The sequence below is a fragment of the Rhinopithecus roxellana genome, chromosome 5 (genome assembly GCF_007565055.1).
Source record: "Rhinopithecus roxellana isolate Shanxi Qingling chromosome 5, ASM756505v1, whole genome shotgun sequence".
Lineage (NCBI taxonomy): Eukaryota > Metazoa > Chordata > Mammalia > Primates > Cercopithecidae > Rhinopithecus > Rhinopithecus roxellana.
The window spans coordinates 39,873,457-39,896,885 of NC_044553.1; positions in this window are offsets into that span (position 1 = coordinate 39,873,457).

Here is a 23,429-nt window from a genome sequence, read left to right on the forward strand (position 1 = left end):
AGACTGGTTCCACAATCAGACAGCTTAGTCCTTTCAGAGAGTCCTTCCTCTCTCATCCGCACGACCCTGCCCTCCTTTCTCACAGCAGAAAACGGCAGGAGAAGATGAGAGGGACTTTCCTTCAGGTTCCAAAAGCACTTTTGGATCTAGCCCCAGTGTCAAGGCTGCTTCTGGATTCCCACTCCCAACTCTAGGATTTCTAGGGCACCTAAATGCTTGATGGGATCATCGTTATTAAACTGTAGGACACAAACTCTCCTACTTGTGTGATTTATGAAGATGCGTTTGCTTATCAGATTGACTTTATAATGGAGGTCAAGGTTTGGGGGGTGGTTTTTGAATCAAGGTATGATTACTGAATTAAGTCACTCTCTATTGCATTGTTTTTCAATCTGTTAAGTGAGAATAGCTGCATTTGTAAAATCTACCTTGCAAAATTGTTGGGACTGAAGAAACAGTTTCTGCTAAACCACACTGGGAAAGAAATAACCCAGCATCCCTTTAAAATTGGGTACTTTTTTTCTGTTTCAGTTGGTCAAAAACAAATTCTCCTCAGAGGCTCTCACCAAAACGCTTAAGTCACTCACAATATTATCCAGTTGTTTACAGGTAGCTAATTGTTTTACTAACATATCGTGGAGGCTACCTCCCTTCCTCCGTGGTAGAATAAGGTGTATTGCTAGTTGCTTTACTAGCACACTGTGGGAATCATCTCTCTTTCCTTGCTGGTAGGATGAAGTTTCTGACTTAAGTAGTGATCACAAACCCAAATGCCTCCAGAGCCCAATCAGGTAACACAATTTAGAGAAGCTGGCTGAGGTGGAGGTGCATAATGATGAAGGGGTGGTAAGGACTGGACCCATGGAGAGTACTCCCTGTCTGCGAGTCTTCATGTTAAAAAAAAAAAAAAGAAAGAAAGAAAGAAAAGAAAAAAGAAAGGTGAACCTAGGCAGACCAAACAAAGCACACCCAGGCAAATGGGTCAGTTTTGCCCTCTCTTTATTGGAAGATGTCTACATTCCCTTTCACCTCCCAAAACCCACGATTGATCATTTTGAAGTTTTACATTTGTTGTGGAAACTGGCCCAGAGCCTCTTTCCTAATATTTATTAACCTGCCTGTCACCTATCATTGCAAAATCATTGGCTTTTGCTGTCACTTATCATTGCAAAATCATTGGCTTTAATGTAGTAGAGAGGTTACTGCTGAATGAGAAGTTTACATAAATGTTTCTCATATTTGCTGAACTTTACCCCAAAGCTCTAATTCTACCATCTCTCTTAAAGGACCACACTACTGGTTAAAAAACTACAAGGTGCAAAGTATTTTTCACACTGACCTTTTAACATAAAATGCATACAAGTCCCTTTCACTCGTAGGTTCCCAAGACTGCACGCAGCTTCCACTTCATGCCCCCTGAATACTCCAGATCGCTCTCCCACCCCCTCCACTTGCTAGCCCCTTCTCCCTCCTCACTCCTCACCACACACCACTTCCTATCTCTTATCTCCTTACTCCCATCAGCCGTTCCCACTCCCCTCTTTCTCCAGACACGTACCTATTGGGTTGTGTCCACACCAGCCAGTAGCTTTCCCTCACACAGAAAAGGGAGATGATCTGAAAGTCTATAGGCAACAGCAGCAGCAGTAGACTGTTCGCTGTGCCTTCTGTAAATAGAGCAAGGTAGAGGGTGGAGTCTGGGGAAGGGAGGAGCCCTGAGGGAAGCTAATTAGAGAGACTCGCCCATCAGAGAGGCCAGGCTTGTTGAAGGAGGCGGGCCTTGGACTGTTGCAGCCTGGCTAACTCAAAGTCATCTTACTGTTAAGGTCTGGTTCCCAATACTGCAGCCTGATTCCTCTCAGGATTTTTTTTATTGTTATAATTATGTTGAACCTAATACCATGACATTTGTGTTGATGAGTTGATCTCTGCCCTGCAAAAACACAGAACCACAAATGTCTAGAGCAAGTGTTATGCTGACCAGTCCCTGCTGGGCTGTATTGCTGGCAGCTGATCCCAAAGCAAGGCAGAGGAAGGTCAGGTGTCCCAAAGTTTCGAGGCCCGGTGGGTGGGTGTGAGAGTTAGCACCTGGAAGATGGCAGCTGTAAGCAGTCAAGTTTCTGTTCCTGTTGTTTGTGTATTTATGTGATTTTAGGTCCCTGAAACATAGGCTGGGCCTACCAGCTCCTTGGACTCTTATTACAGTCTGCTGCTGTGCACCTCTTGGAATCCAGTCTCTCTCCTGGCTACAAGGCCCTCCCTACTCTGCCTCTGCCAACCTGTCAGCTTCCTCCACTACCATGTGACCCTCTTTCATTATGCTCCCGCCTCACTGTCTTCTTGATGTGTCATATAGCTTAAATAAGCCAAATGAGATCTGCCTCAGGGCCTTTGCACTGACTATTTCTGCTACTGGAACATTCATCTCACTTCCCTCCCTGCTTCTTTACTTAAATATCTGGCTCCTTCTCATTCAGCTCACAGGGTCACTGTCTTTCTAAGGTTTTCCCTGACTCTCCCCTCTATCAGAGTACACAGTTTTGTTTTCTTCGTAGCTGTTAACACTACCTGAAATCATTGAATGTTTTTATTTACTTGGTCTCCATTACCCTCTCCCCACTAGATTGTAAGTGCCACGAGTTGGCTCTGTATTGCTCATGACATTATCCACACCTCTAGAATCAGTACCTGAAACATAGTAGGTGTTTACTGTGTGTGTAGTGACTAAATGAATGGACACCATTCATTCACTGACTAAATGTTATTGCATCCTTGGTGTGTGCCAGGCACTGAGTACTGAAGACACAACAAGACAGCGAAGGGCTCCCTCAAGGAGGCTTCTCATCTAAAGGGAAGAGGGCCATCACATGAATAGTCAATTGAAATTATATTTTAAAAGAAATAAACAAAGAAGAAACCACATGTTTGTTCACAGATTGAAATGAATGCGTATACCAGAAGTGCTAGTAGGGGGTGAGCACCCAGTCATAGAGCCTAGAATTCTTAGGAATCTGAGCCATGCTTATAAATTGCTGAAGGGATTTTATTCCTGTAAACATGATGGGATCCCATGAAGCAAAGTCCCCATTTGTAGCTCTCAGACTCCCTTTCTGCAGAGGAGTGTAATCAAGACCGCCCTGTAGCACCAGCATATTTACGAGGCCCTGTGTGTTTTCCTGGAGAATAACCTTTGAATCGACATTTCAACGTTCAAAGAATACAAATTCTAGGGATGTCCTAGGGCTCTCCGTGTTTTTGGAGCTTGTAAAAGAGATCTGCCATGAGGCTAGGCGTGTAACAGGCCAATGGGGCTTCTTTTAATGTTTCAGAGGAGGATTGAGACCAGGTCATTTCCCTCGGGGAGAATTCACTTCAATAATCTTGTTGGAATCCTCCAGTTTCCTCCAGGACTCCAAATCTCTACTTGACTTTTTTATTACCTGCCTGGCCCCTGAAAGTATTTGATTTTGTGGGCCCTGCTTCTAGACATTGTTTTTGGCATCCTGAGAGTTTTAGGATTCTGAAATAGCTGGAAATTTTTTGCTAAAAAAATCATTTTTCAGGTCCTGTATCTCCTGGAAAAATTCAGATGTTAAAATGCTAGTAACTAGGGTACCAACCCAGAAAACTTTAATACACAGAGGTCTAAGATTCTAGTATTATAACTCTCAAATCCTAAAGATTCATAAAATAAAACTTTTGGGGACCATTCTTTTGAATTTCCTCAAAAAGAGCAATTTATTCATTTATTTATTTTAAGACAGGGTCTCACTCTGTCACCTAGGCTGGAGTACAGTGGTGCGATCTCAGCCCAGTGCAACCAACAGGGCAAATTTTACCCTTTGCTGGTTGTTTAGTTATTATTGCTGCCTAACAAACCACTCCAAAACTTATGGGCATAAAATAATCATTTTATTGTGCTCAAAGGTTCTGTGGGTTAGGAATTCTGACAGGGTAGAGAGGATACAGCTTGAGTCTGCACTGTGATGTCTGGGTCCTCAACTGAGAAGAAGGCAGGGGTGACTCAGTGGCTGAAGGTGAGAATCAGATGGAGACATCCTCACTCAGATGTCTGGTAATTTATGTGGACTACTGGCTAGGCACGCCTTCACATGGTGTCTCAGTGGGGGAGATGCACAGGCTAGTTTGGGCTTCCTTACAGCATGGCATCTGGGTTCCAAGAACAAGAATTTCAAGACAGCAAGGCAGAGGTGCATGGCATTTTTACCATCTGGCTCAAGGTCTCATGGTAAGAAGACAATGTGGGATGGAATTATTTGAGGCATTTTTGGAAAATACAATTTGCCAGAGTAATAGATTTGACTTTCAAAAATAGCTAAAAGTCATTAGGAGTTAAGCCTTGATGAATAACGTGAGTGAAGCTGTTTCGATTAAAAATTGAGGAGTGTGGCCATTAAATAACAAGAACACTTTCTTCTGTGGATCACATTCAGTCCAGAATGTATTTTTGAAAGAGCACTTTTAGAACTTTTCAAACAACCTGCTTCATTTTACCAATCACCATGGTTGATTTGATTGGGCAATGTATGACGTATATCATCTTCCAGGGAAGTATTTGAAGAAGAATTGCCATGTAGACAGATACTTTCTTGAATTTTTATTGAAGATGAATAAATATCTTTTACAGTCTATACCCCAGATTGCTTTTCACATTTGTGAAACAGCCTTGAAACCCAGGCAACACAGTCCTGTTCCATTAATGAGCTTTTATCAAATGGCCCCAGGCATCCTCCATCCCAAGTTAATCAGATTAACTTGTATCTTATCATCTTATATCACATTTAGTACACACAGCCATCTTCACAAGCTACACTTTTCTTTTGGGATAAACTCTGATATACTAGCAACAATCAGTGGATCTAAAATGCTTTATAACGGTGTTTCCTAAAACTGTGTTCTGAGAAGCACTAGTTCCTGGAGATGGGACATTTTCCTCCCAGAAGTTAACAATTATCAATTCATATGAGTATTAAAGGATCTCCACACAAGAAACTTGTTTGACATTGTTAACCTAGTGACCAAAAACTCCTTTTACAAGGAGATCCTATTAATATCTCTTGGAACTAGTATACTGTGGAAAATACTGCCCTGTGGTCTTGTCCTTAAAACATATTTGGAAATAGCAATGACAATAACAACAAAATACCATTGGTTTGCCATTTTGCCCCCAGCATTCATTTTTAGCTTCTGATTAAACTGGTGCCAGTTAATCTGATTAACTTGGGATGGAGGACACCTGGGGCCATTTGATAAAAGCTCATTAATATAACACTACTGTGTTGCCTGGGTTTCAAGGCCACTTTCACAAATGTGGAAAGCAATCTGGGGTATAGACTGTAAAAGAACCGAAGAGTTGAAGGAAACCTTAGAGATTATCTACTTTAACTCCTTTATCTTAAAGATGGAAACTGAGGCTTAATGTCTGTTGGACGACTTCCCCAAGAAACACTGGTCAATGCCAAATCAGAACTGGAAGCCACATGTACTTTCCTAAGGTAGCTTTTCCAAATATTAAAAAGTGCATTTGTATGTCTTAGAATAAGTCTGGATCCTGTGTCCCTCAGGAACAAGAATTTGGAATCAGGCCTTATGAGACCCTTTTCCATTTATTAGCTGTGTATTTTTAGGTAACTTACTAACCCACTCACCTCCTCCAAGCCTCTGTTTTCTCATATATAAAATGAGAATGATATTGTACCCTAGCTGCCTTATGCCATAGTTGTGAGGGTCAAATGAGATAATGTTTTTGAAAGCACTTTGAAGGAACTTTGTGTGGAGTATTATACAAACATAGGCAATTGATTGCTCTCTGCTAATATGCAGCCCTCTCAGCCCATAGAATCGTGACTCTGGGCTCCTTAGTAATTTGATTGGCTTGAGATGTTGATGGACTCCCCAGTGTAATTTAAACCAGCCACTGTCTTTCTTTACCTCTCCTTTTCACCTGTTTTATCAAAATGAATCATTGAGGACAAAACCTCAAAGCACATTTCCAAAGATTTTTAGAGATAAAACCTAAGATATGGCCAGGCGTGGTGGCTCATGCCTGTAATCCCAGCACTTTGGGAGGCCGAGGTGGGTGGATCACGAGGTCAGGAGATTGAGACCATCCTGGCTAACACGGTGAAACTGTGTCTCTACTGAAAAAAAAAAAAAATTAGCCGGGCGTGGTGGCAGGCACCTGTAGTCCCAGCTATTCGAGAGGCTGAGGCAGGAGAATAGCAATAGCGTGAGGCAGGAGAATAGCCTGAACCAGGAGGCGGAGCTTGCTGTGAGCCGAGATTGTGCCACTGCACTCCAGCCTGGGCAACAGAGTAAGACTCCATCTCAAAACAAAACAAAACCTAAGATACAACAGATGCCCTCTCACTGCACTTAGGAGTTGGAAAATCTAATGTTTGTCTTAAAAAATTCCAGGTATTGGGAAACCTGTTAGGCAGGCTGACCACTATGATTTGTAAGGCTCAGGGCAAGAATACTGAGGCCCACACACCCTATGTCTACATATTTAAAAGTTGTAAATTAGGTTTACCAAGTGTTAAAAAAAAATATATGTTCAATTATTTGTGTGTGCGTGATAGAGACTTGCTCTGTCGCCTAGGCTGGAGTGTAGTGGTGTGATCTCTGCTCACTGCAACCTCGGCCTTCCAGGTTAAAGTGATTCTCCTGCCTCAGCCTCCTGAGTACCTGGGATTACAGGCGTGCACAATCACACCTAGCTAATTTGTGTGTGTGTGTGTGTGTGTGTGTGTGTGTATATATATATATATATTTTTTTTTTTTTGTAGAGATGGGGTTTCACTATGTTGGCCAAGCTGGTCTCGAACTCCTGACCTCAAGTGATCCACCTGTCTTGGCTTCCCAAATTGCTGGGATTACAGGCATGAGCCACTGCACCTGGGCTGAATAAGCATTTCTAGGCAAAAGTGTTCTTATATTTCATACATTGGGAGTGGTTGCCAACTATCTGGGACTACAGGTGCATGCAGAGCCCAGCTTCTGCATTTGAATGAAAAATTCTTAGAATCCTACACAAAATGTAGCATCACAGAGAGAGCTGAACCTGGCTCCAAGACCCTGGCGCTGTGCCCATAGCCCACTCCCTTCTTTTCCCTGGATACCATGTAGCACCATGAAGGCCTCTCTCATATACGGGAGGTGAACTCCTACATCCAAACTGCATAACCACATCCCCTTCAAATAGCCACCCCAGACTACCCTTTAGACCTAAGGATTTGCGGCATTCATTGCCAGAAGGCTGGATCCCAGGAAAAGGCCTGCATAGCCTCTGGAAGCAGGCTCAGGACTGTATGGACAAGGAATTTCAGAATCCAAACAATGATGTTCCAGTCATGGTCTAGAAATGGGTGCTTAGACTGGAAGTGGCATGTCCCTCATCTCTGCAGTATCCTCGCTTTGCCAATAGAGGCAATGCCAGATGATGGCCAGGACAGGTGCTCCTTTTGCCTGGGTCTAAGAAGGGGACTGCAGTTAGAAGCCTCTTGCAAAAGTCCTAGTGAATGGTGACAGGACTGTGACCAAAGAAGTAAAAGGGGTCAGCGATCGGGAAGGTCACATAGGGACTTCATGGTACTTAGAAACTAACAGGCCATGGGAGAACAAAAAAGGAAGGAGGTAACAGAAGACACCAAACTTTCAATCCTGGGTTGTCGATGGGGCTGGGGGAAATCCTCTACCAGGAAAATCTTCTAAGGTTTCTGTTAGCATTACGATATTTTCCTGGCTGAGCAACACTCTTTTCCGAATAGTTTTAAACAGAATCGTTACCCATTCATGTGTTTTCACAATAGTGCATATTTTTAAGCATTTTCTTCATGCGTGAAATGTAAGTACATTTTTGCTTAGAAATGCTTATTCAGGCCAGGGTAGTGAATGGTTCACACCTTTAATCCCAGCTTTTTAGGAGGCTGAGGTCAGAGGATATCTTGAGGCCAGGAGTTTGAGACCAGCCTGAGCAACATAATGAGACTCCATTTCTAAAACACATAAATAAAAATAAAAAAGAAGGAAATGTCCATTTACAGCAATATCGTAGAGCAACATACTTTAGGAAAATGTGTGATTTCTATTTAAAAGTTTTGCCACCTTAAGTCATACAAATGAACTTGATTCTGTAAACTTTATGGCTAAGAATTCAATCAGCAGCAAAATAGGGCTATTGAAACTGCTTCATCACTAATTTTTATTTTTCATTTTATATTATTTTTTGAAACAGAGTCTCACTCTGTCACCCAGGCTGGAGTGCGGTGGCATGATCTCAACTGACTGCAAACTCCACCTCCCAGGTTCAAACAATTCTCATGCCTCAGCCTCCTGAGCTGCTGGGATTACAGGGGCACACCACCACGTCCAGCTAACTTTTGTATTTTTAGTAGAGATGGGGTTTTGCCATGTTGGCCAGGCTGGTCTCAAACTCCTGACCCCAAGTGATCCGCCTACCTCAGCCTACCAAAGTGCTGGGATTATAGGCGTGAGCCACTGTGCATGGTCTGTCACTAGTTTTTACAGTCCGCTTCTAGAGTGTAATGGGGTGAGATTTGACTAAGCCTGAGCCCTCAAAAGTATAAAATATGACTTTTTCTATTACAGGTTAATCCAATTGGATCATAGGAAAGAAATATGTAGGTAGACTATAATTATTGTGGTTGGTACATAGCCATGACAGCTAGCCAACAATCCAGTCAGAAAAGGCATGTTATTTTTGGTTGGTTCATTGCTTTTGTGAGACATCAGTTTGTGCTAGATAACTCTGAGAATGTAATTGAAATCTAGAGTTATTGTTCTAAACTCACTTATAATATGAGAAATAAAAACATATCTTTCTTTGAAAGTAATCAATTAAATGCTTACTTGAAAAATAAAAATGTTTATTTAGTCTTATGAAAGTTTCTATTAATAAATAATAAATTGTAGAATTCCCAAGATGGTTTTTTCCTTAGTAGAGATTTTTAAACTGTTTCACTCTTTCTTGTAATATTGATAACTATGCCAGGTAAACCACATAGAATTAAGTGCATCTTAGGTTAAAGGCCCTTAGAGCATTCCAGATGCCCCAGGTATCCACAGTGTACCCCAAATCAGAGTTTAAGAGACACTGAAAGGGACTGGAGCAGGATATGACCATGGGTGACAAGATCTTCATCGCCAACTTTATGTGCTTTGCAGTTCACAGAATGCATTTGGTAAACCCAAGGTCTCAAATAGGGGTGGTAAAAGCTAGGGGTAGAGGTGGGGGCAATATGGCTACTAAGAAAATGTATGGCCAGGCACGGTGGCTCATGCCTGTAATTCCAGCACTTTGGGAGGCCAAGAGGGGTGGATCACTAGAGATCAGGAGTTCAAGACCAGCCTGGCCAACATGGTGAAACCCCATCTCTACTAAAATACAAAAATTAGATGGGCGTGGTGGCGGGTGCCTATAATCCCAGGTAGTCGGGAGGCTGAGGCAGAAGGTGGAGGTTGCAGTGAGCTGGGATCGTGCCACTGCACTCCAGCCTGGGAGTGTAGTGAGACTCAGTCTCAAAAAAAAAAAAAAGAAAATGTATTAGAGTAAATTCTTACTCTTTCTTTAGAGGACATGGAGAAGCAAGGGAGTAGAATTCCTTGCTAAGTCATTCCCCTCAGTCTTTGTTGACATCTTAGGAACACCAGACAATCACATGCTTCCTTTTTTCTGGTTCTCAATGAGTTGAAAAATAGGCATACAAGTGTAATGGAAATCAAAATTCATGCTTACTCTTGGTAAAGCTGGACCAGAGAACACAGCTTGCACTGTGGCCTGGATAGGGGCTACTACCAACCGAGTTTGGTCCGTCATTTCTACCTATGCATAGAGAGAGTTTTCTTCAGAGCACACTTGACCTGCCTATGCTGGAAAGGGAGTCTCTGCTCTCATTCCCTGTTAAACACAGAGAAGTGAGCCGTGGGACATCAGCCTCCAGAAGGTAGGCCCTGAGCCCTCATCCTGCTCTGCTGGATGCAAGGGAACAAAATTAGAGAGAACTGCATGCGGGCAGGTCTCAACTAGGGAGAGAGTGCAGGCAGCTTGACCTTTGCTCCCATCTGCCTGACCGTATGGCCACTCCTCCCCACAGGGCAGAGCTGGAAGCAGTTTTCTTGCTTCTCTGAGAGGACAAAGTGTGGACAAAAGGCACTATTTTAGGGCCCGATGATGTAACACAAGAAGAAAGGGAGAAGTGTTCCCTCGGCTGTCATGTGGCTCAGTGTTATCCTCTCAGAACATTCCAGAATAGGTGGGTTCCGGAAGTTAGATTTTGAAATGAGCTCAAGTAGTAATCAGGGTAGCTCTGACTAATATCCACTCCCTGCCACTCACCGGTGGATGAGCTGGGGGAGGCAGATGTAATTTGTGGTTTGAGCACTTGCCACTGGAACTCTTGAGATCAGTCCCGGAAAGGAGCCAGGGATTCCCTGGAGAAAGGAAAGTAATTTATATTTATTTTTATTTGAAACTGTCCTTAAGAATAAAAGGTGTCTCCCTCCTGAGGCTGTCAGTCAGGAGGAGAAAAGCCTTGGTGAGGAGTGGGCGTGTGTGGCTATGTGTTTGCCGGCAAAGTTGAGTTTTAATAATGTCCTCCTTCTGCTCTTCATTTAAGTAAAACCCTCCCTTATCTTCAAGATGACCTTTGCTTCCACCTAAACTCGTCAAAACAGGCATTCCTTCATTCCTTCAAGTGTGGCTCATAGGTAGATGGTAGAAGAAAAATAAATTAATTAAAATAATTAACAATGAATTGTGAGACTTAGATCTCTTTAGCTACCTCAGATGCATTTGTACTTTTTTTTTTTTTTTTTTTTTTTTTTTGAGACGGAGTCTTGCTCTCTCGCCCAGGCTGAAGTGCAGTGGCACGATCTCAGCTCACTGCAAGCTCCACCTCTCGGTTCACACCATTCTCCTGCCTCAGCCTCCTGAGTAGCTGGGACTACAGGCGCCCACCACCAAGCCCGGCTAATTTTTTGTATTTTTAGTAGAGGCGTGGTTTCACCTTGTTAGACAGGATTGTCTCCATCTCCTGACCTCGTGATCCACCCGCCTCGGCCTCCCAAAGTGATGGGATTACAGGCATGAGCCACTGCACCTGGCCAAATGCATTTGTATTTTGAAAGAACAGTGAATCTATAAATACCTCATTGGTTTAACTTTCAGGCAGAATTCTGAAACTATTTGTCTGGGAATCGGAGATAGATAGAATTGTTCCCTGTACCATGGAGACAATACAGCCTTCTATGAAAAGTACAATGAGTAAGGACCAGGCACAGATTCAGCAGAGGTCAAGGAGGATGAAGACACAGAAGTGACCATTGATTGGCATAGAATGAGGTCACTGGTCACTTAAAGGAAGTGGGGAGCAATAGTGCTTACGGAAGATAATGCCAGTAGTATGGTTCAATCCAACTAGTAGTAAGAATGGGGTACTATCTGCCAAGCTCTGGGCTGTACACAACCAAAGCTTAAGTAAAAGAATACACTCACCTGGAAGAATGGGACAGTGCTCGGGAGAAGGAGTAGAATGAAACATTTTAGTAGTCTGAACGTTTGAAATGGTGAGTAGACTTCCCTTTTTCTAAGCAAACCCCTAGCCTTGAATGAAGAAAATGCCAGCCCCTTCCTTTCTGGCCGTAGAACTCATACCATGCTCCACCTAGATGACATGCTCTGGCCAGTCCTTTGATCCATCCAAATATGCATTCGGTTCCTCCCCTAGGCAATCCTTCTGCTCAGCCAAGCTGGTACCCACTTGGCACCTCATACCTTTCACACATCTCTCCTTGCCTCTGCTCCTGCTATTCTCTCCAGCTTCCAAGACAGGGCTCTTCACACTCCTTCTGAATTCTGCACCTCCTTTGAAGCTGGCCCAAGTACTCAGGTTTTCTGGGCAGGCTTCCCTGAGTACCAGGATCCTTCCCTTCTCTGAACTCCAGGTATTGTGTTAATAATCATAATGGCAATGATCACAGCAGTAATGATAATGCCTTACATATGAATAGGTATTAAGAATTTTTCAAAGTGCTGCTGCATACTTCATTACACTTATGTGTCACAGGATGATGCAAAGGATGGTAAGAGATTAAGCTTGTTTCTGCCTAAAAACAAAATAAACAATTCAACAATGAGGCTGGGCACTGTGACTCATGCCTGTAATCCCAGTACTTTAGGAGGCTGAGGCAGGAGGATTGCTTAAGCCTAGGAATTCAAGATTACAGTAAGCTATGATTATGCCACTACATTCTAGCTTGGGCAACAGAGTGAGACCCTGTCTCAAAAAAAAAAAAAAAAAAAAAAATCAGCAATGAGGTCCATAAAGATTAAATACTTTTCTACCTTTCCAGGGCCATATACTCCAGGATGCACTGCGTCTGCCATTTAGGTCTGATTTAAGGTACAGTTTCTGATTAAATGTTATTTTACACTGATTTCAAAGTACTGCATATTGCTAGTCTTGGCTTTCTAATCAGGTATATACTTTTCTTCAGGGCAGGAAAATCTCTTGTCTTTTTTGGTATTTCCCTAGCACTCGGGATTACATTGAGTCCACAAAGGGGGCTTATAAAATGCTTTAATGATGATGTTGATGGTCACAGGGTTATATTCCTGCACGTTGTATGAGCGTGAATATTTGAGTTTGCTGGGAGGCACCAAGGCACCATAATTCCATTTGACCCTATTTCTTTTTTTTTTTTTTTTTTTGTATTTTTAGTAGAGACAGGGTTTCACCGGGTTAGCCAGGATGGTCTCGATCTCCTGACCTCGTGATCTGCCTGTCTCGGCCTCCCAAAGTGCTGGGATTACAGGATTGAGCCACCGTGCCCGGCAGACCCTATTTCAAGCGTTGGAGATCATGGGGCATCTGGAGATCATGGGACACATGTAGACTGAGGAGCAGCTCTCTACAATGAAGTTCTTTTAGATTAGGAATGCTAGCATTGTCTACAACATCAGTAGTACGTCATCAGCAGACAATGATATACTACTGATGTAGTCGACAATGCTACCATTCCTAATCTAAAAGAACTTCATCATGGGTATACAGATGAGGAGGAATAAAATGTCTTAAAGTGTCATCTCCATAGCCCCTACAATATTAATTTTAATTTGGAAGTATGTGCCCTGACCTTTTGAGCCATCTGATGTGAAATTCCCTGCCTTCCTCTCTCCTATCAGTCGTGGCATTTTAACCTGTACCTGGTTCAGTGGGAAAGAGGGAAAGCACTTGATTCTATGGCATGGCAATAATGCTCATAAAGAGAATGTGCTGGAAGGTTGGCCATTCTGCTGGTGCCTTTGGCCATCTGAAAGGGAAACTGGGGAGACATGAGATGGTCCTCTCTTTTCTGGGGCTTTGGAAGGAAGGCTGGTCTAAGGATCACTCCCCTGGCTCCATGGTTGACCCCTAAAGGAGAGGAGTGGAGCTCTGCACAGGCTCCAAACCCAAATCCTTGAGGGTAAAGCTACTAAAGATAATTGAGGTGACAGGGTAAGGACAATCTGTGGTTCAGCTCAGGGATGGGCTGACTGCATGTCAAAGGAGTGATGGAGCCACTGCTTGATGTATCTACTGGCTTGTGGCTGTGTAGATTTATGTCCCACAATTAGGGTATGCCATCTCAAAATATGATGACATCGTGACAGTTTGCTTATACATTAACATTATAGCTTCAATATTTACAGAAAACCCTACTAACTATTGATTACTGTGTAAAAGATTAATTGGAACCAGTATTCAAACTCAAGTATGTAGGCATGCCAGCAAGATTATTGAGTCAAAAAATATTAATGTATGCCTCTCAGTTTCTGAATCACTCTTGTGGATTACTTTTAATAAACATGTAACAACTACTTCATTTCTGAATAATGACATCAAATGTTCCAGAGAACTCGACCTTTTCCAGAGGGAAATCAATCAAACTCTGACAATGTAACAAACATCCTGAGACAAATGTAAGGACAAGGGGAATAAATAGAATATGTATTATGATAAGAATTATTTCCAGAATTCTTATCTTTGAGTTGATCACACTGGGAAGTCCTAGAATTGGCTGTGAGATGAAAACAAAGGAAGTAGTTTAAAAATTCTGAGTAAGAAAATATTTATTTCATACATATTAAAGTATAAAATCTTATTACAGAGGCAACACTAGCAGCAAGAAAGAATTTTAAAACAGTGTGAGATAACATTCAATGATAAACCATAAATCAGAGAGACCAAGATGACAGATATAATGCATGGGCTGGTATCTAGTTGTTTAACTCATGCCTCAAAGTAAAACAAGCAAGTACTCATGTAGTGCTGATTATATGCCAGGCACTATCCTAAGTGATTTAAATATGCTAATTGACTTAACTCTCATAATAACCTGATGAGATAGGTCTTATGATACTCATTTTATAGATGAGGAAACTGTGGCACAGATCAGTTAAGTAATTTTCCCAAGGTCACACGCCCAGTAAGTGACAATGCTGGGGATGTGACCCCAGGGAGTCTAATTCCAAAGCCTGAGATCTTAACCACATAGCATCTCGTATGTCTAGTACTAGTGGTAGTAATAATAACCCTTTTGTTATTATCTCCTATTTCAATACCTGAAGTAAACCTTCAGGTATTAAATGAAATGCATACATGCATGTAACTGACCATTGTTGTATAAGAAGCCATATCCAGAATACCCCATCTTCACATATGCAGACTATAATGAGCACTATGCAAGTGTCCTGATCATTATCTAGCTCACTTACGTGGAGCCGGAAATTGTTTGCAGGCCCACAGCCCATTCCCTATATGCAGGTTGCCATAACTTGTGCCATGGAGGTACGAACCACCAGGCCAGGCTTGGACACCTGCTCCAAAGGCAGCCATCTGAAGACTGGGCAGTGACCTGTGGCCGATCTGACCTAACCCCTTCGAACAACATGGTGGTGATGGGACCCGTCACACTCTCTCTCGGAAACGTTTCACATGAGGCCATAGAGCAGATGCTGAGTGAGCGAACTGGTGTTGAATTGGAGAGAGACCCAGAGAAAGCACTGGAGAGAAGTCATGAGGCATTAGAAGCCATGAACAAGCGGGGGCATGAGGTAGACAGGGAGAGGGCAGGAGTCAGTCAGCTGCGGGTAGGAGGAAAAACACGAGCCAAGAGCCGGCTGTGAGGAATGGAGTCATAAATTCAGTTGCTGATGGAGAATGCGGGTGAGCCCTGGGTTGACACTGGGTGACCAGAGCTAAGTGGCATCTTGAAATGTCATGAGTGACACTTTCTGTGAAGCCAGCAGTGCAGTTCTGAAGATGGTTTCTTGTCCTCTTTAGGTTCCCATACATCCTTATAATAACCTCCCATTACAGAAATATTTTGAATATATATATATTTTTTCATCTTGCAACCTGAAATAACCTAACCCAGGGACTTAGAATCCTAGCCTTTGCCTTCTTTTTGTTCCTCCTCCTCCTGTATGCCATTACCAAATCCTTGCCAAATTTGTCCTTGGACCCCTCCTCCCTCCTTTCCACGCTATCTATGGTCCTTAATCCTCCCACCCACGTGCCTGCAGTGGCCTCCTAGCAGGGACTGCTTTAAAAAAATCAGAAACATAATTTTCTAAATTGTTTAAAAACCATTCTGATGAAGAATTTCAGTGAGTTTTGGACTCATTTGTTTAAAAAATATAAATTGGCTCTTTTTGATGGATGTGCTATTATCACTGATTGAAATAAAAGAATATGAACATTTCCTGGCTGAATTTCAACAAAAATGCTTGCATAATGGTATGTGGGATTGAAAAAGTAATTGTAATTTAGAAGCACACTTCTTCTTTTGGGTCAGCTTTACTTTGGTAAAGTGTCTTTTATCAGCTATGACAGCCCTTAAAACCCAGTGTTAGAATATACCTAGTCTTCTGTAAGTCAAAATTTTCAAAATAATGAATCTAGCCCATCTTATTTATTCACCCCTAAATTATTACTATTTTAAGGAATAATTAATATTAAATATTATTTGAAATGCTTATATTTTCTAATCTCTCATTTAAAAAATTCTTTCTGAGCATATGTTTTACAATGCATATATTAGTAAAGTAGTGTGAACATTTTATAAAGTGGTACGAGTTCAAAGCATTTTAAATGATGACGTATGTGACAAAAAAATATTGGGGGGCCAAGGCCTATAGGATAAAATGTTAGGTTGTCAAAGTTTTTCTCTGGTTAGCCTCCTCTTACCTTGCCTCTCTGACCATTTTCCACCCCAGCTTCTCTGCTTCATTCAAGCTCTCCATTTCTGGAAGGTGATGCTACTACAAGCTCCCCTCTCAGCTTCTCCTTCGTCAGGTGACCTCAGTTGACATTCCTTTCTCCTTCTACCAATCCAGATGATCAAACTTTATTTTATTTTTGATATGGTTTGGCTGTGTCCCCACCCAAATCTCACCTTGAATTGTAGCTCCCATAATTCCCATATGTTGTGGGAGGGACCTGGTGAGAGGTAAGTGAATCATGGGGGTAGGCATAGGAAAGCCTATGCCGTTCTTATGGTAGTGAATAAGTCTCATGAGATCTGATGGTTTTATAAAGGGCAGTTCCCCTGCACACGCTCTCTTGCCTGCTACCATGTAAGCTATGCCTTTAGTCCTCATTTGCACTCTGCCATGATTGTGAGGCCTCCCAACCATGTGGAACCGTGAGTCCATTAAACCTCATTTCTTTATAAATTACCCAGTCTCAAGTATGTCTTTATTAGCAGTGTGAGAACAGACTAATACAATTAAAAAAAAAACACTTATAGTCCCAAAGTTTTAATTTCTCACCCATAACAGTGATACAGACACTAGTTTAAAATATGCCAGTGTCCAATATTTTAGTTCTTCTTTGTTTTATTGTTGAACTACAAATTAGATCCTAATATTATAATGTTATACCAAAAGTGTTTAGATTTACCTGCATGTTTGCCAATATATTGACTCATTATTTCCTATAGCATGCCAGATCTTCCCCTTCCCATCATTTTCCATTTCAGGTAGTCCATTAGTAGTAGACAATGCCAATAGCCCTTCCACATCCTCTCAGCACAATTTTCAAGCTCAGCTGGCCATCCCACTCTCAACACCTGTGATTGTGCCCAAGGGCTCTCTCTGGCTGCTGCAGCCCCTCTGTTCCTGCTGGGAGCAGGCCAAAAATGAGGGGGAAGTAATGTCTCCTGGGAGCAGCCCTCAACTAAGATCTGTGCTGAGACCAGCTCAGTCAGGGAGACCCTAACCCAGTGGTGCTAGAGGAATTAAAGACACACACAGAAACATAGAGGTGTGAAGTGGGAAATCAGAGGTCTCACAGCCTACAGAGCTGAGAGCCTCAAACAGAGATTTACCCACACATTTATTAACAGCAAGCCAGTAATAAGTATGGTTTCTATAGATTATATATTAACTAAAAGTATTCCTTATGGGAAACAAAGGGATGGGCTGAAACAAAGGGATGGGTCTGGCTAGTTATCTGCAGCAGGAACATGTCCTTAAGGCACAGATTGCTCATGCTATTATTTGTGGCTTAGGAATGCCTTTAAGCAGTTTTCCGCCCTGGGTGGGCCAGGTGTTCCTTGCCCTCATTCCGGTAAACCCACAACCTTCCAGTTCCTTGCCCTCATTCCGGTAAACCCACAACCTTCCAGCGTGGGCGTTATGGCCATGGTTAACATGTCACAATGCTGCAGAGATTTTGTTTATGGCCAGTTTTGGGGCCAGTTTATGGCCAGATTTTGGGGGGGCCTGTTCCCAACAGTCTGCAGGGAGTTGTTGAATACACCAGCTCTCTTGCCCTTTAGGCAGGAAAAGTGAGAATTCTCTTTCCTGGCCCCAGGTTTCCTCAGTAGGATTAAGCTCCGGTTGCCAATGGTGGTGACTTGCTTGATAATTAACTTGTTTTGGCTTCCTTTCCTTTTTCTTCTCTCACTTTCCTACTTGCCTGCAACTATTGCCTGAGATCACCTCACAAGTAAAATACTTGCACTCAAATCAGAGTATATTTTGGAGGAAACCCAAATGAAAACAAGATTCTTTGTAAGTTCCCTTAGTGCAGGTCCATTGGTGGTAAATTCAAATTTTGTTTATCTGGGAACATTTACATTTCACTCTTGTTCTTGGAAAATAGTTTTGATAGATGTACAATCCCAAATTGTCAGGTATTTTTTTCCTCAAACTTTGAAAGTATAATTCTGCTCTCTTTTGCCATGCACCTGTATAGGTGATATGTCTTTTCTCTCTGAGAAAAGATCCTCCCTTTGTCTCTGGTGTTCTGCAAATTTTACTATGATATACCTAGGTTTACATTTTTAAGAAATTTATTTTTCTTTTTGGAGATTGCTCTTACTGGATCTGTGGATTCTTATCTTTCATCATTCTGGAAAGTTCTCAGCAATGATCTCTTCAAATACTGCCTCTCTTGCAGTCTCTCTTATCTCTCCTTCTGAGACTCTAGTTAGACATATGCTGAACATTTTCTAATGTCTAAACATTTTACGATCTCACCTCCAGTTAGCCAATTTTTACTTCAACTGTTTCTAATCTATTTAATCCTTCCATTGAGATTTTTAAAAATTCATATATATATATATATATATATATATATATATAATAGTAGACATCTTCAGAATGTATTAATTCAGTGGCTTCTATATTTATGTTTTTATTTTTAAAGTTCTATGTGAATATTTTTTCAATTGGCTCTATCATTTTTAAAATTTTTTTATTTTGTAGAGATGGGGTCTTACTATGTTGCCCAGGCTGGTCTTAAATTCCTGGGTTCAGGTGATCCTCCTGCCCTGGCCTCCCAAAGTGCTGGGATTACAGGTGTGAGCCATCGTGCCCCGCCACCTCTATCATTTTTTATTCTCTTTTTTCTTTGTATGTGATTCTAACTTCTATTTCTTTAGACATTTCATACAGTGTTATTTTATACTCTTATCTGAAAATTCTAGTATTTAAAGTTTTTGGAGGGTTCTAACTCTATTGTTTTTGCTGATGCTCACTCATGGTTTCCCTTCCCCCTATTTTTGTTTTGTTTTGAGACAGGGTCTTGCTCTGTGGCCCAGGCTGGAGTACAGTGGCTTGATCACAGCTCACTGCAGCCTCAACCTCCTGGGCTCAAGCCATCCTCTTGCCTCAGCCTCCTGAGTAGCTGGGGCTATAGGTGTACGCCACCATGCCTGGCTAATTTTTTATTTTTTGTGGATACCAGGTCACCCTGTGTTGCCCAGTCTGGGCTCAAGCTATCCTCCCACCTTGGCCTCTCAAAGTGTTGGGATTACGGGTGTGAGCCACTGCATCCGCCCTCCTCTTCTCCCTGCTGATCTTTGGTAGTGACTGTACATTTGTTTGATCTTAATCTGTAGGAAACCTCAGGGCCTAAACTGAGATTGCTTTCTTTCAGAGGAAATTTTCATTTGTATCTGCACACAGGAGGCACTACCTACCTGGGAACATTTGATGTCTTCCAGCATCCTTGGCTTACTCTGAGGTCTAGGGTTCACACCTTCACTTTGCTGCTGACCCAAGTCTTAGGCTCTGTTATGGCCTGAATTATGTCCTTCTCAAATTCATATATTAAAGTCCCAACCACCAGTGCCTAAGAATGCAACCATTTTCAGTTAATATAAGGTTTTTAAAGAAGTGATTAACTTAGAATGAGGCCCTTGGGGTGGGATCGTAATTCAATATGACTGGTGTCTTTATAGAGGAAGAGTCACCAATGAGGTGTGCCCACGGGGATGACCCTGGGAAGAGGCAGCAAGAGAGCCACCATCTGTAGACCCAGGAGAGCAGCCTCAGAAGAACCCAACACTATCAGCTCCTTGATTTTGCACTGCTAGCCTCCAGAACTGTGAGAAAATACATTTCTATTGTGTAAGCCACCCAGTCTACGGTACTTTGTTATGGCAACCCAAGCAGACTAATACAGCCTCCACAGGGCAGTTTGTTAGGGTTTGCCCTTAGGGTAACTGCAGCTTTCCTGTATACCTACTATTCCTCATTAGGATTCAGCTCATATTTTCATCCCTGCCCCTGGGAAATTTCCCTTACTTCCTACAAGCTCACGGATGCAAATAAAAGTATGTTTCCATGCAGGTCTAGTTGTTCTGTTGGGGTATCTGTTCAGAGTGTCTGGTCTGCCACACTGCCTGAAGTGCTTTAGAGTCCACCGCTTCCTTAAGTGCTGATTTCACTCTTCTTTCTTCTGTGATATCTTCCTGAGAAATCTTCTCCCACGGGAGTACTTCCCTCCTTAAACTCTTAGCACTTACTTATGCATTATTTATTGTCACTTAGGCTACCTTAGAATTAGTCACCGGCTGGGCGCTGTGGCTCACACCTGTAATCCCGGCACTTTGGGAGGTCAAGGTGGGCAGATAACCCGAGGTCAGGAGTTCTAGACCAGCCTGGCCAACATGGTGAAACCCCGTCTCTACAAAAATTAAAAATTAGCCCTGATGACGGGTGCCTGTAATCCCAGCTACTGGGGAAGCTGAGGCGGGAGAAGTGCTTGAACCCGGGAGCGGGAGGTTGCAGTGAATTGAGATCACGCCATTGCACTGCGGCCTGGGAGACAGAGCAAGACTCTGTCTCATAAAAAAAAAAAAAAAAAAAAAAAAAAAGAATTAGTTACCAACTATTTCCTTGAAAACAGAGGTCAGTTCTTACACCTCTTCCCTCATGCAGCTCATAGGACAATCCTAGACACAGTGTGTGCTGATTTCATGTTTCTGGAATGAGGGAATATAAAATAAAAAACCAGGAGTCAGAAACCTGTTCGCTGTCAGTATGACATTAAAAAGACTGCATGAACCATAGAGTTGATTGTGGATGTTAAGTGGTCCAAACTTTTTTTTTTTTTTTTGAGACGGAGTCTCGCTGGTCGCCCAGGCTGGAGTGCAGTGGCGTGATCTCGGCTCACTGCAAGCTCCCCCTCCCAGGTTTACGCCATTCTCCTGCCTCAGCCTCCTGAGTAGCTGGGACTACAGGCGCCCGCCACCACACCCGGCTAATTTTTTGTATTTTTAGTAGAGACGGGGTTTCACCATGTTAGCCAGGATGGTCTTGATCTCCTGACCTCGTGATCCACCCGCCTCGGCCTCCCAAAGTGCTGGGATTACAGGCGTGAGCCACCGCGCCCGGTCACAAGCATGTTTTAACAACAAAAAGATCACATCTCAGGCCGGATTCACAGGGAGCCTTTGGGTAGTTAATGAGAGACCTTTCATTATTGGTCAGAAACACCCCTGAAGGGAAATGAAAATTGAAGGCATCAGGTCAGTAATCCTCATTTATTTAGCAAGTTCTGATCTGCCTGAGAAACAGCAAAAATAATGGAAACGAAATTTATCTTGCACTGCCTCAAACCGGAAAGGAAAACACAGTCACCTGTTGGGACTCATTTGCATTCTATTTGGTAATGGTTTCCAGATTCCTCTTCCAATTAAAAAGCAGGGCAGAAGAACCAAGATTGTTTAGTTAAGTCTGTTTGGTAATAGTTATTAGACCATAACTACATAAAGTCACTTACAACAAGGGATCAGAGTCTGTAAATGAATTCTGATTTAAAAAATTAGTGAGATTTCAGGGTTCTGCAATTAATTGGGTCATTTCATTTTGCTGAAGAAATAAGGAATGAAGTGCAAAACAAATATTTAATGGTCATATAGCCACATGGTCATAACAATTTTATTATATTAGAGTTTCTTTCTTTTTTCTTTTTGAGATGGAGTCTCACTCTGTTGCCAAGTTGGAGTGCAGTGGCACGATCTCGGATCACTGCAACCTCCGCCTCCCGGGTTCAAGCAATTCTTGGGGTTTCATTTTTAAAAAATTAACACATGAATCCCAGTCAGGAAGAAGAGGGACAATGAGTAGTTAGGAAGCTGAAGGGGTAGAAAGATGAGAATAGAGATTTAAAATGCAGAGACCACAGCAGAGAGGTGTTGGCTTCTAAGCCTACTTTTTTGAGGTCACTCAGAAATCTGAAAGTAGCCTTCCTCCCTCCCAGCCCCAAAGGGCTTCTTGAGGGGTTCCAAGAAGCATTTGGAGTCTGGACAGCTATAAACTGTATCCCCTGTCCCTGCCTTGCAACTAGGTGTATTCTATATCCATGATATGCTAGGAGGTCAGGATTATTCTTAGACCAGTTTGAACCCCAAAAACCTAGACTGAATTTGATTTAGATTCTTGAACAGGCTCCAGTTTCTGAAAGGATCACATAGCCTTGTAATCAGAATGCTGGTGGTTTCTGTAGACGTATCTTCCTGTTGCCTTTCTTTTTTAACCAAACTCACTACCTGCTTAAGTTTAGCCTTCTTTTCTCTTTATGGAAGGGACAGTTATCTCCAAATAGGTCTAAACTCAAGTTACTTTCTAGCCCGGCACTTGCTCAGCTGGTAGCTTGTGGGGCTATATTTACTTAAGTGTCTGCATCCTCTTCTGTTAATCAGTTCTGCATATCAACATCCCTCCACTCCTTCTTTTGGTGAGAGAAAAATCCACCCTCCCCAAATCTGCAAAGGCTCTGCGTAGCACACATGCTTCCACTTTTGTCGTCTCCTCACAGACGGCATGATCCATTTCCTGTTGACTTGGTTTGTCTCACGCACGCGCCATTAGATCTTATGACTAACGCATGCCACCTTCTGAAGAGAACCTAAATAACCTACCTGTAATTCTAGTTCTTTTGTAATAGACCCAAATCTGGTTTCTCTTCCTGGTCTAGTTAAGGCAAATACTATGGAGGTAATTTTTCTATCCCCTTCCCTAAGGATGTGAGGGTCAGGTTAGCGACCCACCGCTGCGCTGCACTTCTGCTTCAGAAGCAAAAGAAAGACAATAGCCAAAGGGTTACTGGAGAAGCAAAATAAATAGTTTTCACTTATTACAGCTTTTGTGGTCCAGTTCTCCAAGGTGCATAAAACCAGCACATTGAGATAGGGCGAATGAGTCTAAGTGTTATATCGTGGCTTTCTTGTCTCATAGTACACCCCTGGAGAATACCTGAAACCCCGTGTAAGCCAACACCAAGCTTAAAAATGCCTCTCTCTCCTCTGGCTGGGGGAGGGAGTAGGCTTCACCTTGTAGAGGGACAGTAAAGGCCATAGCCTCACTTGCTTGACTAGGACATTCTCTTGCTGGAGACCTGCCCAAATACAAGTACAGCCCACCAAACAATTTCTCCCAGAAGCATGGTTGGTTCCTTCTTGAACTGTCAGCATGACTTCAGAAATGTTGGGAAGGGCTTTCTTCTAGCAAAAACTACCTCCTCTACCTTAATAGCCAGAGAGTCAGCCACCTGAAATTCTTTTCCTTTTTTCCTTTAAAAAAAAAAAAAAAAAAAAAGAGACAGAGTCTT